This window comes from Mobula birostris, chromosome 9, assembly GCF_030028105.1.
Source record: "Mobula birostris isolate sMobBir1 chromosome 9, sMobBir1.hap1, whole genome shotgun sequence".
NCBI lineage: Eukaryota > Metazoa > Chordata > Chondrichthyes > Myliobatiformes > Myliobatidae > Mobula > Mobula birostris.
The window spans coordinates 42,946,569-42,962,773 of record NC_092378.1 but is presented as its reverse complement, the minus strand read 5'-3'; the positions used below and the strand labels follow the sequence as shown (position 1 = coordinate 42,962,773).

Genomic DNA, 16,205 nt, shown 5'->3' with positions numbered 1-16,205 from the left:
ACCAGCTAAGAAAACAAGTTTTAGTGAAGTTGGCCTGTTTTGTAAAAACCTTTTAGTGATGAATGAACAACTTTCCCTTTCACATTGCTTGAGCAAGATTGACCCTTTTAAAAAAAAGTTGAAATTGCAGTATTGACTGTTGTTTCTGCTTTCTTGCTCCAGCCCTGTAGATGGTGCTGTGCGTACAGAATGTCACACGACAAGATAGTACTAAATGTGCAAAAAAAATGCTTGACCTAATATACAGCACCATCTGCAGACCTGGAAGTCAGAAATGCATTTCTGTTTAACTGGGCCCACGAAGTGTTTCCTATAATCCACATTTCCATTAGTGTCGTCTGGAAAGATTGGAAGTGTTCGTCAGGTATGACTTTCACTTAGGCTGCTGCTTTGCTTGCAGCTGGTAGTTGATACTATTTCTGTTATTTTGAAACAAATACTTATTTCCATGTGGATATACCACACACTAACCAGCAGCAGACTGGAAGGCCCACTTGAAACTTGGAATATTCAGGAAGGTTGTTTAGCCATTTTTAAGTCAATTGACTTTCCACAATATAACTGTATTTTTTATAAGACAATTGTAGGCCTAATAGGAGCTATTTCGTTTGATTTCCATTCTTAAAGGGAATTCCATCTCCTCATGGTATTACTCATTGGTATGAGGAAAGTCCTTATTATTTTTGCACTGAGTAACATTTCATGTGTATCCAAACATAAAGGGATGAGCTCAAAATCTCAACCTCAGTTTGATGGGGTTTGTTTTGTACCCAGAATCATCTATTTTTATGTTGCCATCCAGCTAAGATTTTTAAAGCTATATGTGATAAGAGCAATTTCCTCCAGCGATGTGCAATGTTTTCTTTATGGATACATTTAAACATGAATTGTGTGGTCTTTTTCCTGTAAGTTACTTTTGACTTCAATCACAAACTGCCTGTTCCAGTAAAGTCCTTGTGCAGATGAAAGGTAGCAGAAGTTTAGAAATCTGTTTTCTACAAGCTGGAACAACGAGAGCTTTCAAGGATGTGACTGATAGATTTTTGTTAAGCAGAATTATCAAGGAATATGGATCAGAGACAAAACAATACAATCGAGGTATAAATCTATTATGAACTAACTGAATGACAGAAATTTTGAGGAAATGAATTGGCATATCTTTATTCATAATATTTCTTCAAAGACTTATTTCTCCGATTCTCTCCGAGGCATATTATTGATTTTCTAATTTTTAGAGTTTTTGAAGGATTGTAATATATGTTAGTGCTTTTGGAATGTGTGTTAATTGTTGTAAGGGATATTCTAAACAGGTTTGCTGAATATACAAAGCTAGCCTGGGTAAAATCGAGGAAGAATGACCAAGTTATAGATGGTCTGAACAGTTAGGCTGACAATGAAAAATGGAGTTGAATCTCGAGGCACGTGAGGCAACACTCTGGAGTGGGGTGAGATGGGAGGAGAACATACAAATAAATTACAGGATATTGAGTAATGTAAAGGGACACAGGAGACTTGAAGTGGGCAGTCACTGATCCTGAAAGATAGCAGGATATGTTAATAAAGTGATTAAATTTTCTTTCTTAGCCAGGGCATTGAATCTAAGCAGGAAAATTATGCTAGAGCTGAAAGTGACTGTAGTTCAGCCCTTACAACAATTAACGTAGATTCCAAAAGCACCAACATATATTACAATCATTCAAAAACTCTTAAAATTAGAAAATTACTGACTACTCCTGAGGTTTACTGGGCAAAGCCCAAGAGGAGAGTCAAAGAGGTAGGATGCCATCTGGGCTAGTTTGCAATCTTCATTCTTGGGGGATGAGGAAGATGATTGGCCATGGGGTATGGCCCTGAAGCAAGTGAGAAGCAGAGGTCCTTACTTTGGAAAATAGGGAAATTGCGTGTGAAAGGAAAAGGGATGGAAACTAAGAGTGGCAGTGAGGGTCAAAGAGAAGCACATAGGTGCAGAAAGTAGAAGAAGGGAGACTAAAGAGCTAGAGGGTAAGATTTGTTGGGTTGGGAGAAAAGGATGTAAAAAGATTGCGTAAGTAGCGAGAGTGTGCTTGTTTGTGCATAGAGTATCTGTGTCCATGTACATGCATGTTTATGCAAGAAAGCATGGTCTCCAATCATTTTGGACTATCTTGTCACTGAACCACAGCCTCCCTCTTTTAAAATAATGTGGTAGCAGATCTCCAGGAGCAAACCCACATTAAAATAATTCACACAATGACATCTGCCACTCCTCAGAACAAGGCATTCTCAACCCTGAGGGACATGTTAAGAAGAATACTTTCTATCAGAAACTGGAGAAAGTATATTGGAATGGTAGCAGTGGAGATTTACAGGGATGTAACCTGGTTAAGAAAATTGAGTTGACCTGTTGTTTTCTTTAGTTTGGAGCAGGCCAAGGGAGGACTTAATTCGGCTGCATAAAAATTTGAAGGCCTAGAAAGGCCAGCTAGGGAGGACACCTTTCTTTTAGCTATAGACACAAGAGGTACTGCAGAAATCTAGAGTGATGCACACAATGTGTTGGAGTTGCTCAGCAGGTCAGGCAGCATCTATGGATAGGAATAACCAGTCGACATTTCGGGCCGAGATCTTTGTTAGGACACATAACTATGCAGTCCTATATTGGAGAATATAGATGAAAGGAGAACAGAATAATCTTTTTACCCAAATAGTTGTACAACAAATTCTCTTGTAGGGTTCTGGAGACAGAAACCCTCATCACATTTAAGCAGTACATGGATTTGTCTGCAGGACAACACACATGGCATTGGAAATTGGGTTCAAGTGTGTTAAATTTTTGACTGGCACAGACCCAACACATCAAATGGCCATGTGTATCATGAGTTTAATATGATTATTTCTGCGGTTCTGTGGTTGAAATGCGGAATTCCACGTGAGAGATGCTGCCACAGTACCATGTTAAAATTGGAAAAGCAGGTACATACAATTCACTCTCTCACTTGGGAGTCAACAGAGAGGTCACAAACGAAATCAGGTACTTAGAATAAAAAAGTGTATTCTTTTGCCAAAATGCTGGAATATTAACAACTTTGTGGTTAATAATTCACTCATGTTCTATAATGTGATAACATTGTCAGGGAGGACAACACCCTTAATCTATTGAACTATTCAGTCATACTGTTCCTTTGGCGCTGTTTTATACTGCTGACTCTTGGAACTATTAAAGTTTCTTGTTACACCACCCATGTGGATAACTTGTTGTACATACTATAATCCTATTTCTTTTAAGAAGAGTAGAATTTTTTATATATATATAAATTTAACAAAATAAACTGTAATATATTTAAGCAACACACACAAAATGCTGGAGGAAATGTTGATGTTTCTCTTTTCCATAGATGCTGCCTGGCCTGTTGAGTTCCTCCAACATTTTGTGTGTGTTGCTAGGATTTCCAGCATCTGCAGATTTTCTTGTCCTTGTAATGTATTTAACCTTTTACTGCCTTTGCATGTGTGTGTTGAGCATTTCTATTGACTGATACAGTATTGTAGAGTTCAAGTAATTGTGCCAATTTCACCTTCATGCTGGTGTTTTGTCTCTGTGATTATATCTGTGCCATGAATATTATCCAGTCCATTATCTGGGCTGATATCCCACTTAGTTAAAATAATTAGAGTCTGATTGTGAGACTGACCTGCGAACTCAGTTCCTCAGCAAAGGCAGTAGAAGTTTGAGAATAATCTGCCAGTCTACACGGGTGTCTTTAAGAAATTAAGTTCTTAAAACTCAGTAGATGTCACCAGTTTTATGGAAAATTGTAATACTCTGTAGGCACAATATTGTAGATGCTGGAAATATGAAATAAAAACATAGAAAGTTGAAATACTCAGCAGATCAGGCAGTATCTGTAGGCAGAAAAGCAGTGTTATGGTTTTAGGTTAATAACTTTCCTGTAGAATGTACCATCAAACTGAATTTTGGTGTATCATGATCAGGTGACTTTTCTTCCCTACTTCAGTCTTCAAAGTTCAAGCATGACTGTTAATCTTGTGTTAACCCTTCAGTGCCGTGCAACAAAGGCAATAGTATGAACTGGACATTGTGGTTAGAGGGTGACTATAGGAACCAGGGGCACTACAGTATCATAGTGGTTAACACGATGCTTTGCAGTATCAGTGACCTAAATTCATTTCCTGCCGCTCTCCGTAAGGAGTTTGAACGTTTTCCCTCATGACTGTGTGGGTTTCCTCCAGATGCTCCTGTTGTCTTCCACAGTCCAAAGACGTATCGGTTGGCAGATTAATTGGTCTTTGTAGATTGTCCCAGGATTAGCTAGGGCTAAATCAGAGGTTGCTGGACAGCATGGCAGGAAGGGCCTATTTCACACTGTATCTCAATGAATTAAAAATAAGTGAATTGCAGGAGGATCAAAGTCCTAGGGAGGGATGCAGAGTACTGGGTACTGGAGTTGCAGTTTAGTCCTCTCACAATCATTGGAGGGGGAATGTGATTCAAAATGGAAGATAGGATAAGGCCAGGTGGGACTGTATTTGAAGTGAGAAAGTCTCTTTTGGAGGAATGCGTGGAACCAAAATGTCTGGATGGGGAATAGCCTTAGAGGCATTTTAATTGCAGAGCCTTTAAAGAATGACCACTTGTCCGTAATGATGAGACCTCCCAGTTATCCAGACTGAATCATGTACAGAGTGAGAATTGACATGTCAGAAGGGGGAGTGTCAACTGGGGTGAACGTGGTAATTGGGTAGAGATCAGAATCAGAATCACAACCAGGTTTAATATCACCTGCATATGTCACGAAATTTGTTGCTATGCTACAACAGTACAATGCAATGCGTAATAATAGAAACAATGAATTACAGTAAGAAATATATAATGTTAAATTAAATAAGGAAAGGAAAGATACATCACATCTGGAGTTTCTCCGGTTAGCAGACGATTTCCTGCCATGCCTCCCTGATGTAGTAGGGAACTGCGTACAAGGCAAATACAGCCCTGGTTTGCCATTGCCTTCTGCTGGGCGAGTTTCCAAAGAGATGGCCAGCTCGTAACCCAGCACGGATGGAAAGCGTGCAGGGGAGCTGGCTGGATTCGAACTCGGGACCTTTCGTTCCAAAGTCCAACGCTGATGCCACTACGCCACCAGCCTGATCTTTAAATAAGTAATTCAAAAAAAGTAGTGAGGTAGTGTTCATGCATTCAGTGTCCATTCAGAAATCTGATGACAGAAGGGAAGAAGCTGTTCCTAAATTGTTGAACGTGTACCTCAGGCTTCTGTACCTCCTCCCTGATGGTAGCAATGAGAAGAGGGCATGTCCTGGGTGATGGGGTCCTTAATGATGGTTGCCGCCTTTTTGAAGCATCTCTCCTTGAAGATGTCCTGGATGCTAGTGAGGCTAGTGCCCATGATCGATCTGACTGAGTTTACAACTTTCTGCACATTATTTCAATTCTGTGCTGTGCCCACCCACCCCATACCAGATGGTGACGCAGCTAATTGGAATGTTGTCTATGGTAGATCTGTAGAAATTTGCGAGTGTCTTTGGTGACATACCAAATCTGCTGAAACTCCTAATGAAATATCGCCACTCTCGTGCCTTCTTTGTAACTGCATCAATGTGTTGGGCCAAAGACAGATTCTCAGAGATGTTGACACTGAGGAATTGAAATTACTGCTTGTGCCCAAGCTACAGATGCCCACTATGGAACAGCATTAGAAACTTGACCACAGTTAAATGTGACAACATGAACTTTAATGCGGATTGGAGCAAAACAAGTTCTGCCCATAATATTGCCTACATCACACTTCTGTTAATTTTAAATACCGTCTGCCTTACTCCAATTACTTTAAGGGTGGCCACTGATTTGGAGAGGCTGTTGAGAGGATATAATGAGGTGGAGGGTGACTGAGATCCGATGGTGATTCTTAATGAAGAGTCTCAGCCTGAAATGTCAACTGTTTATTCCCATCCATAGATGCTGCCAGACTTGCTGAGTTCCTCCACCATTTTGTTCTTCAGCAAAATCTCGTGTTTATGGTTGATGGTAGTAGTGAATGGCTCGGACTTGGTAAACTGAAGGGCCTGTTTTTCTGGTGTATCTCTCTATGACCGTAGTAATTTAATTTATAAAGAGAATTTATTGATGTACTGTAGGATATATTTTTAAATTTTGATTTTAAGTGAGTGTTGTTTACGATTGCTCCTGATGAATTGCAAGATAAACTATACAAGGGTGAATTGCAGATTGTAAAGTGAATTGCAAATGGAATTATTTTTGGCATTGAATTGAAATTTGCTGAGGGAAATGGATATTTTTATTTTAAAGGAATATTTCCCTGTGTACCTTCCTCCCTCAAGCAGGAACCTAGCAGATTCTTGTGCTTTCCAAATGTATAGCAAAAACTTCCTCTCCCAGACCACAGTCTTTCCCTCACCCACCATTAGAACTCTCCACTGTATCAGATATAATTTAGAAATCTTGGAAGACAGAGCAAAGTATGTTCCAATATTGTTAATTAACAGAGGGCTTTGAGGGAGATTACAAATTCATGGCTTTGGAAGGTAGATGCATCTCAGGGAGAGGTTGTTATACAGGAGTCTCTGAAAATCTCCAGGATTTGAAGAGATCGACTGATAATGTCAGACTCAGGATATCATTTCAGTTTAGGGAAAGCAATCAAATTCAGTGGGATATATGTAATGGATTAATTGAAAACACAGGGTCACAAAAATGGTATTATAATGGATATAACAAAGAGAATAGACAAGCTGTAAGCCGATATTTCTGGTCTGTGAAACTAACAAGGTGAATTTAAGGATGTGACACAAAGCTACCAGGAGAAAAGGTGTCCTAGGTCACATGGAAAAAATAAGCCTTACCTGCAACCAACATGGTAGTAAGCATAACATTCCAAATGGAGCCAGGCCATCTGATTAGCAAGTGCTAAAATAAAAGGTTCAAATCTAATTCAAAGTGTGGGCTAACAAACTTAATCTGTGAAAACTATCAATGTAGTACTCGACTATGCCTATCCAGATTTAACCAAACAGCTCTTGGCATCAACTTAATTTTGTTAATATATATTTTTTCTCAGGTTTTTCCCTTCCTCTCCTAAAAATCATGCACCAGCACTAAAGTAGGTAATTTGGTGTGCCAATGTTTTTCTCACATGAGCCACCTAGTCTAACTCCACTTTCGTGTTTACTGGTTTTGTCCTGTAGTATTCCTTTCTCATACACGGATCAATATTTGTTCCCAACCTTTTTTATGCCATGGACCAATGCCATTGAGCAAAGGGCCGATGGACCCCAGGTTGGGAACCCCTGGTTTAAAGGAATAAAATGTAGAACAGTACAGCCCAATATAGGCTCTTCAGCCCATGATGTGCCAAACTAATTAAATCAATGTCTCCAAATCCCACTTCCCCGCACATTGACCATATCCCTCCCTCCTCTGCATATTCATGTGCCTATCCAAGAGTCTCCTAAATGTATCCATTGTATCTGCCTGTGCCACCACCCCGGCTATGCATTCCAGGCCCCTCCACCACTCCCTGTATATAAAAAAACTTGCCTCACACATCCCCTTTGTACTTTCCTCCTCTCACTTCAAACACCTGCTCTCTAGTACTGGATATTTCAACTCTGGGATAATGAATGGACATTGTTTCAGTGATGATTTACAGCAGAGAATTTTGCACCCTTTCAATTTTATATAAATCTTGCCTTTTTGTGAACATTACATAAATTATATAGCATAAATGAGCTTGCCAATTAACAGGAACAGCTTCTTGCTGATTACCTTATTACAATCTTGATCTCGTTAAGGTTAACCCTTTATCAAAAAGTACACATTTTTCAAATCTGTCCAACTCTAATCATTAATTATATCTTTTTTAAGCAGTTATAAGCAGTTATTTTGGGCTGAATATATGGGATTACTTAATATGGTTGATAAAAATTAAAGGAGATTAAGGACAGAAATAAGCTGCTTTCTGTGATTGCAGAGCCTTGAGTGAACAAATGGAAATCAAAGGTTCAGTGGATAGAGTTATGGAGCACTACAGCATAGAAACAGGCACTTCAACAAGCTCTATATAGTCTGCGCTGATCTCTTTTTATGTCTAGTACCGTCTACCAGCATCCAGACTATAGCCCTCTATACCTCTTTCATCCATGTACCTATCCAAATCTCTTAAATGTTGCAATCAAATATGCATCTACCACTTCTTCTGGAAGTTTGTTCCACACTTGCACCACTCTCTGAGTGAAGATGTTTCCTCTCAGGTTCCCCTTAAATATTTCACCTTTTATCCTTAACCTATGACCTCTAGTTCTAGTCTCACTCAACCTCAGTGGTCAAAACATGCTTACAATTTCTCTATCTATGTCCCTCGTATTTTGTGTATCTCTATCAAACCTTCTCTGATTCTCCTACATTCTAAGGAATGAAGTCAAAACCTATTCAACCTATCTTTATAACTCAGGTCCTCAAGTCTCAGTCACATCCTTGTAAATTTTCTGTGCTCATTCAATCTCTTTGAGATCTTTCCTAAAGGTAGGTGACCAGAACTGCACACAATACTACAAATTTGGCCTCACCAACTTTAACGTAACATCCCAACTCCTATATTCAATACTTTGATGTATGAAGGTCTATGTGCCAAAATCTCTGTTTACAACCCTATCTACCTGTGGTGTCACTGACAAGGAATTATAGATCTTTACTCCCAGATCCCTTTGTCCTACTGCACTTCTCCATTCCCTGCTGTGCATTGTGTGTGTCATACCGTGGTTTGTCCTCTTAAAGTACAACACTTCACACTTGTCTGCGTTAAGTTACATCTGCCAATATTCAGCCTATTTTTTCCGCTGGCCCAAATCCTGCTGGAAGCTTTGATATCCTTCCTCGCTACCCACTATGCTCCTAGTCTTGGTGTCATCTGCAAATTTGGTGATCCAGTTTACCACATTATCATTCAAATCATTAATATAGATGACAAATAACAAGGGACCCTGCACCGATCCCTGTGGCTCACTACTATTCACAGGCTTCCAGTCAGAAAGGAAACCATTTACTACCACTCTGGTTTCTTCCATGAAGCCAATGTCTAATCCAATTTACTAACTTATCCTGAATGCCAAGCAGCTGAAACTTCTGGATCAAACTATGCATAAATTTGACAGGGGCTCTGTAAAAGTCCTTGTCAACAAATGTCCACCGTCTTTTCTTCATCAACTTTCCTGGTAACCTCTTCGAAAAACTGTATAAGATTGATTAGACCTGAGCTACCTACCACACACAAAGCCATGTTCACTATTCCAAGTCAGGCCCTATTTATCCAAATACTAATGCATCCTTTCTCTTAGAATACCTTCCAATAACTTATTGCTACTGAAGTCAAGCTCATCAAGCTATAATTTCCCAGCTTATTCTTCGGGCCTTTCTTGAACAATGGAACATTAGCAATCTTCCAATCCTCCAGCACCTCACCTGTGGCCAAAGATGTTTTAAATCCTTTTGCCAGGGCCCCTGCAATTTTTGCATTAGCCTCCCAAAAGATCCAAGGGGACACCTTGATAGACCCTGGGAATTTATCCACCCTAACTTGCCTCTAGACAGCAAACTCTTAAGAAATCTGGATATGGTCATGACCTCACTACTGTTTTGCTTCAGTGTTATAAGACCCTGTGCCTATCTCCCATCTAAATACAGTTGCAAAAATCCACTTAAGATCTCCCCCATCTTTTTTAGCTACATGTTTAGATGACCATGCTGATCTTCAAATGGACCAATTTTGTCTCCTGCTATTCTTTTGTCCTTAATATGTCTGCAGTAGCATTTGGGATTCTCTTGTCTGCCAGAGCAGCCTCATGTGTTCTTCTTTTAACCCTTCTTTATTATAGAAGACAGGGGATGTTATTCCCCTGTCAAAGGCTCTGTAAAGTGGAGGGATGTTATTCTGACTGGAGGAATACGACTAATAGTATTCTGCAAAGATAATTGCCGGGACCTTTATTGTTTTATAGATAATATAGATATTTGTATGAAAACATAGGTGGGCTAATTAGTAAGTTTTCAGACAAATCAAAATTTGTCAGATTTATAATCATGGGGGAAGTTGTCAAGGGATAAGCAGGATTGTGAGCATTTGGAAAAGTGGGCAGAGGAATGGCCAATGGAGAATAATCTGAGGAAATATGAGATGGCCAAATTGAAGATGAAAGTATAGAGTAAATGGCATGACCTTTAGGAGCATTGATGTACAGGGGAGTCTGTGGTTATATGTACATAGATCCCTGAAGGTGGCATGCAAAATAGGTAGGATTGGAAAAAAAGGCTTACAGCAGACTTATCTTCAGTTGAGGTGTTGCATATAAATGTCAGGAAGTCATGCTGCAACTATGTAAAGCTTTGGTTAGGTCACATTTGGAGTATTGTGTGCAGTTCTGATCATGACATTATTGAAAGGATGTGGAGTATTTGGAGAGGGTGAGAAGAGGTCAGCATGTTACCTGAATTAGAGAGTATTAGCTATAAGGATTGTTGGATTGTTTTCTCTCAAGCCTCAGAGGTTGAGGAGTGACCTAACAAAAGTAGAATAGAGGCGTAGATAAGATAAGTAGTCAGTCTTTTTCCCAGTGTTGAAATAAATACGTGAGGGCACAAAGGAGATTAATGAGGCAAGTTTTTTTTACACAGAGCGTGATAGATGCCTGGAATGCCCTGCCAGGGTGGAAACAGACATGTTAGCAACATTTTAAAGACGTGGACAGCACATTTTCAGTCAAGGAATGGAGCGGTATAGTCCATGTGTGTGTGTAGATAGATAAGATTAGCTTGGATTGGCATTGTGGTTGTCACAGGTTATCACAGGCTGAGGGGACTGTTCCTGTGCTGTACTGTTCTGAGTTCTATTACCAACCAGCTTCCCCAGCTCCCCACCCCACCTCACCTCACCATACTGCTATGTACTGAAATCTTTTCTCTTCTTTCTAAGGCCTGATGCAGGATCTCATCAAGAAATGTTGACCTGCATCTATTGCCTCTGCAGACGCAGCTTGAACTGCTGTGTTCTTTCAGTGTTCTGTTTTCTCTGTTCCTACATTCAAGCATCTGCAGTTTCCTGTGTCTTAAAGAAATAAAGGGTTCAATAAATAGTGGAAGGAATAAAGAATAAGGATGTAGGGCCTGAGGATTCATGATACCTGGATTCCAAATCAGGTCGAGGAGAAACACAAAAACCAACAGAGGAATTTTCGAATGCACAGTTTGTACTCTCTGTCCACCTGTCTCCCTCCTTTCACCACTACTACCTTCATCGTCTTCACTCCTCCTTTCCCTTCCAAACCTTCTCTGATCTTGCCCTTTTCTTCTTCGCTTCACCTCTTGTCTACTTCTCTCCCTCAATGTTCAAAGTAAATTTATTATCAAAGTACATAATATGTCACCATATATAACCCCAAGATTCATTTTCTTGTGGGTATACTCAGTAAATCTAATAACCATAATAGAATCAATGAAAGACCGCACCAATGGGCAGATCGGCCGTGTGCAAAAGACAACAAACTGTGCAAATACAAAATGCATGTATGCATTTCTAAATGACAATAAAAGAGGACTGAGTGTTCTCATAGTCTATCTATCTTAAAAAAAAAGGAATGAATGAATAAATAAATAAGCAAGCAATAGACATGGAGAACATGAGATAACAAGCTCTTGAAAGTGAGTCGATAGGTTATGGGAACATTTCAATGATGGGGCAAGTGAAATTGAGTGAAGTTATCCTCTTCTGTTCAGGAGCCTGATGGTTGAGCTGTAATAACCATTCCTGAACCTGGTCGTGTGAGTCCTGAGGCTCCAATACCTTCTTCCTGATGACATCAGTGAGAAGAGAGCATGACCTGGGTGGTGGGGGTCCCTGATGATGGATGTTGCTTTCCTGTGACAATGTTCCATGCACATGTGATCAATGGTGGTAATGGCTTTACCTGTGATGGACTGGGCTGTATCCACTACTTTTTGTAGAATTTTCTGTTCAGGACATTGGTGTTTCCATACCAGGCTGTGTTGTAACCAAGTCCATATACTCTCAACCACTCATCTATAGTAGTTTGGTGGAGTTTTAGAGGTCATGCTAAATCTTCGCAAACTCCTAAGGAAGTAGAGGTGCCCCCTAACCTCCAAAGCACAAATAATGAAAAAAACTGGGAGTTATACTGCACTTTTCACAACATAAGGCTATTTGAAGACCATTTGCAGACAGATAATTTTTTATTCATTATAGGCTGTGTGATTTTTGCGGCCCCAGGAATGTGGAGGGCTTTGGAGCGAGTCTGAAGTCACATGGTGGTCCTGACAGGAATAGGTAGCAGATTTCTTTTACTGAAGACAATCAAGTAGTTTTGTGCTTATCTTTACAATATTGAGATTCCTGGTTTAAAAATTACTCATACTTAACTTTCTCAGCTGTTGTGTTGGCATTTGATCTTGTATCTTTAACTCTGCTGGCTAGTCCAGCAATTTAAACACTATTATCACATCCAGCACTGTCTTAATTTAGGAAGCATAACAGTCAATTTGCATATAGTAAAATCCCACAAATGGCAACAATAGAATGGCTGAATAATCTGTTTCAGATATTTTAATTGATAGATATTAAAACGAGAGAAATGTGCCTCGCTGTTCCTTGCATAATGTCAGGGATCTTTACTGCCATCCTGACTTGAGGCTGATATCAAAACATCTTTCATGAGGGTGAACCCTTGAAAGACATCAGGCCCTGATGGTGTACCTAGTGTGTCTACAATATATTTCTTATTGTAATTTATAATATTTCTATCATTATGTATTGCAATGTACTGCTGCCACAAAGCAATATATTTCAAGACACTTGCAAGTGATTTAAACCAGATTCTGACTCCTGACAAGACATGCCATGCCATTTTAAGGTCTCATCCAATGTGCAGGGCATTACTTCCTCAGCCCCGCACCGGAGAGCACTGGCTTAAATCTGTTGCACAAGATGGGGACTGAATCAGAAACTCAAGTGTTATACAGTACTCATCCGTGGCTGACTGCGATCAATTGTTGCCATTCCAGAGAGGAAGCACTTACAAGGTGCAGGCACGTTAGCTGAGGCTATTTTAAGTGACTCGAGCGTGATGGTCGTGCCTGTTATGCATGTGATCTCCACACTGTACTCTGCCAAGCATTTTGTTAGCAGCAAGGGGAAAACTAAACATTGAGGGTAGGGGGAAGCTTGGACAATATGCCACATTTTGGCCATTTTGATCCGGAATCTTGTGCAAAATTAATTTCAGGAGTGAGTAGGATTAATCCCACTCAGAGACTGCGTTGGATTGTTGGCCATTTTGATCGGCAGATTTAAACAAGAAATGTTGGGAAATTGGAATGCTGTATGACAGGTTGAGTTGTGTTCAGCAAGCTGGCGTATTCTGAAACATGCAAATAAATAAAACTACTACGGTTCATTGCATGGCAGTGGGGACGGCACTGCTGACCTATGAACTTATGTCACTTTTTTCAAAAAGATTAAATTATACTTTACAACTGTTATTTTGTCACACGTGATTGCTGCAGTAATGTTTGGCAAAATTAGTTAAAAGAAATAGAAATGCCAGGTAATTGGAAAAAAAAACAAATCTGATAATTATTTGGTAAACTTTGAGCCAGTATCCTTGATATTATAACAGTAAATTAATTGATTTTTTTTACATTTAAAAATATTATTGCTTTGTTTTTCAAATAACTTCATTAATCGCCCGTACAATTCTGGTCTTGTTGGGAATTTTCCTTCTGTTTCTGGCAAAGCGAAACTAGATCCGGTAACATTACTATTGGCTTTTGTTTTTTTTTGTGTCATTTTACTTTGCTGGCAAAGTGTGTTGATTTGCAAGCGAGGAGGTGAGGAGAATTGTTTCAGGCCTATGATCGCTTTTGGTTTCTGAAGGCTGAAGCTTTCCTGCACTCCCAGCTGTTGTAAAAGCAAACCCATTTGACCGAGACGGTCGCTCTGGGGAGATTTTACTGGTGTTTGTGTGTTCTCTTGTGACCCAGAGGTTGGTAAACAAGGGGGGAAATGCTGCACAGGATTCAGTGTTTGTTGATCTTGGCAGAAGTTCAAGTTTTGCTACGAACTCACGATGTCCCATTGGCAGGACCTGAAACTTTTTTCGTGTGTGTGTGTGTGTGTGTGTGTGCGTGCGTGTGTGGTGTTTTACCAGTGCCTGTCAAACCGACCATTTTGCACAGGCTCAGTTCTGACATTTCCTGTCTTGGGTTATCATCACTTCTCCTAAAGACGACGCTACGTTGCAGCACCAACGCCCCCTTCCACCCCGCGGGTTCTCGTCTCCACCGAAAGGTTTGCGGCAGGATTTTGCTTGCAGTATCCATGGCAATGTGAAGTGCTCCAAGTTCTGAGAAGTCCAGCATGTTTACAGTCATTGTGTCATCAGATTAGGCTGCTGCCCCAGTCCTCAGTACGTGGATTTCTGCTCTACAGTAGGTTCTTGTGCAGATCTGATAATGGTGTTATTGGACGTGCTCCGTGCAGTCGGATTCCCGGGCAGTGTTTGCTGTTTTCATTCTGTAGCAGCTTTGTGGTGTTGTGTGCGTGTGCGCACAATGTAGGTTAATGTCGATAAAAGCCGCGAGGAATGTTGACGGGTGTACGCAGTCATTTGCCTCTGACCCTCTCCCCCCCCCCCCCCCGCTATCATTCTTGAATATGTTTATTGGGTTCCAGCCCCCTTCCTCTTCCTTTTCCCATCCCCGTTTGCTTTGTGATGTCGAGTGAAAACAGAACGTAATAACAACATGAAAGTGATGATGTCGGCATTTCCTTGCGATGGGTGGATTCAACAAGTGGGCGGTCTGCACTGTTGAGAATGCAACATAATTGAGTGAGTTGTTTGGACCCCAGTTAATGGCCCATTTATTGGACGCCTTTACTGCCTCCTGTGTCGTAAGCAGGAGCTTCTGTTCTCAAGCCTCAGCGCGCGTTACCGTTTTGTTTCCTTTGGGTGTTATCGTCTTCTTGGGGAAACAAAGTTCCGTTTTTGTTCACGTTTAATTTTGGGCATAGTTGGCACAACGTAAGGTTTTGATGAGGGAGTTTTGAATGTGCCACCCCTCTGAATGCAACATACCCAAAGCGAAGTTTAATCATGGCCTGGCAATGGTAGTTTCACGTGTGATGGAAAGGTTACTTTGACACATAGATCTTAATCGGAATGAAAATGCTAGTCAAGGTGAGTTGAAAGGGCGCTGCTGGTTAATAATTTCATTGTAGAAAATAAACCCAAAGAAAATGTTTTCCCCTTTAATGCAAACGTACCAGAGGATCGTAAAATTGAGAAAATAAAAGGTCGAAACTTATTTTTGACCAATGTAGATATATTTATCTGAAAATAAGAATTACAACACGACCCAGTACATGGATGTACTTAAGTTTTTATAAGTTTATATTAATAGCGGAGCAAAGAATTTATATTTGTACAAATTATTTTGAATATATTTTTAATCAGGGAAATTGTGCACAGGATTATAAAAGCAAGATTAGCTTTTTAATGCGTCAAGTATCCAGAAGAAAAGTTTCATTATCAAGGAGCTCTTTATGAACTGGTATGTGTGTAGAAATTTAGATGTTACGCAGTGTCAACTTTCAAAGTTTTTTTTTATTTTGTAGAAATTCCAAGTAATTGCTTGTTTATATTTGACTGAGAATTCAAATTAAGTTTATAAAAACAGGTTAATATATTTGTGCAGCTGTATAAGAAAACAAAATTATTGACCATACTGCAAACAGGAACGTGTACTGAATCATATTACCAGCTATCCAAACTGTATTTAGACAATCACAATAAGCCTCATATCATTGAGCCATGGTTAGGAAGTATTTGCTGTTACTTTAGTACCTTGATTTCCTTCAGCATCTTGTCTTGTTCCAGTTTTTGCCACAGCATTTAGTCTTTCTTGTACACAGTGAGCTCAGTCTTATCACATCACAGTGCTGCCGTGCCCTCATTCTCATTCAGGTTCAGGGTGTTCTGTGCTCCTTTGGCTTCTCCTGTCATATAAAATGGGTCACGTCTCTCCTGTCACGATCTGAACCATTGATTAAGTCACCTCAGACAAATTCCACATATCCTTCACCACAACAAACCCCTGGCACCACACAACC

General features: G+C 40.0%; 1 protein-coding gene across 11 annotated transcripts in view; it reads left to right on the top strand.

Moving 5' to 3' along the window:
- Positions 1-277: 277 nt before the first annotated feature.
- The window catches only part of atxn7l1 (ataxin 7-like 1), a 169,331-nt gene continuing 153,403 nt past the window's right edge, over positions 278-16,205 (top strand). For 2 of the 11 annotated variants that reach the window (XM_072267922.1, XM_072267921.1), the window contains exon 1: positions 14,330-14,524. The gene's annotated coding sequence lies outside the window, so the exon portion shown is untranslated. Of the gene's footprint in view, positions 365-14,329; positions 14,525-14,721; positions 14,926-14,948; positions 15,274-16,205 lie in introns of those variants that run through there. The other 9 variants (XM_072267916.1, XM_072267910.1, XM_072267918.1 and 6 more) reach the window with 7 other exon arrangements.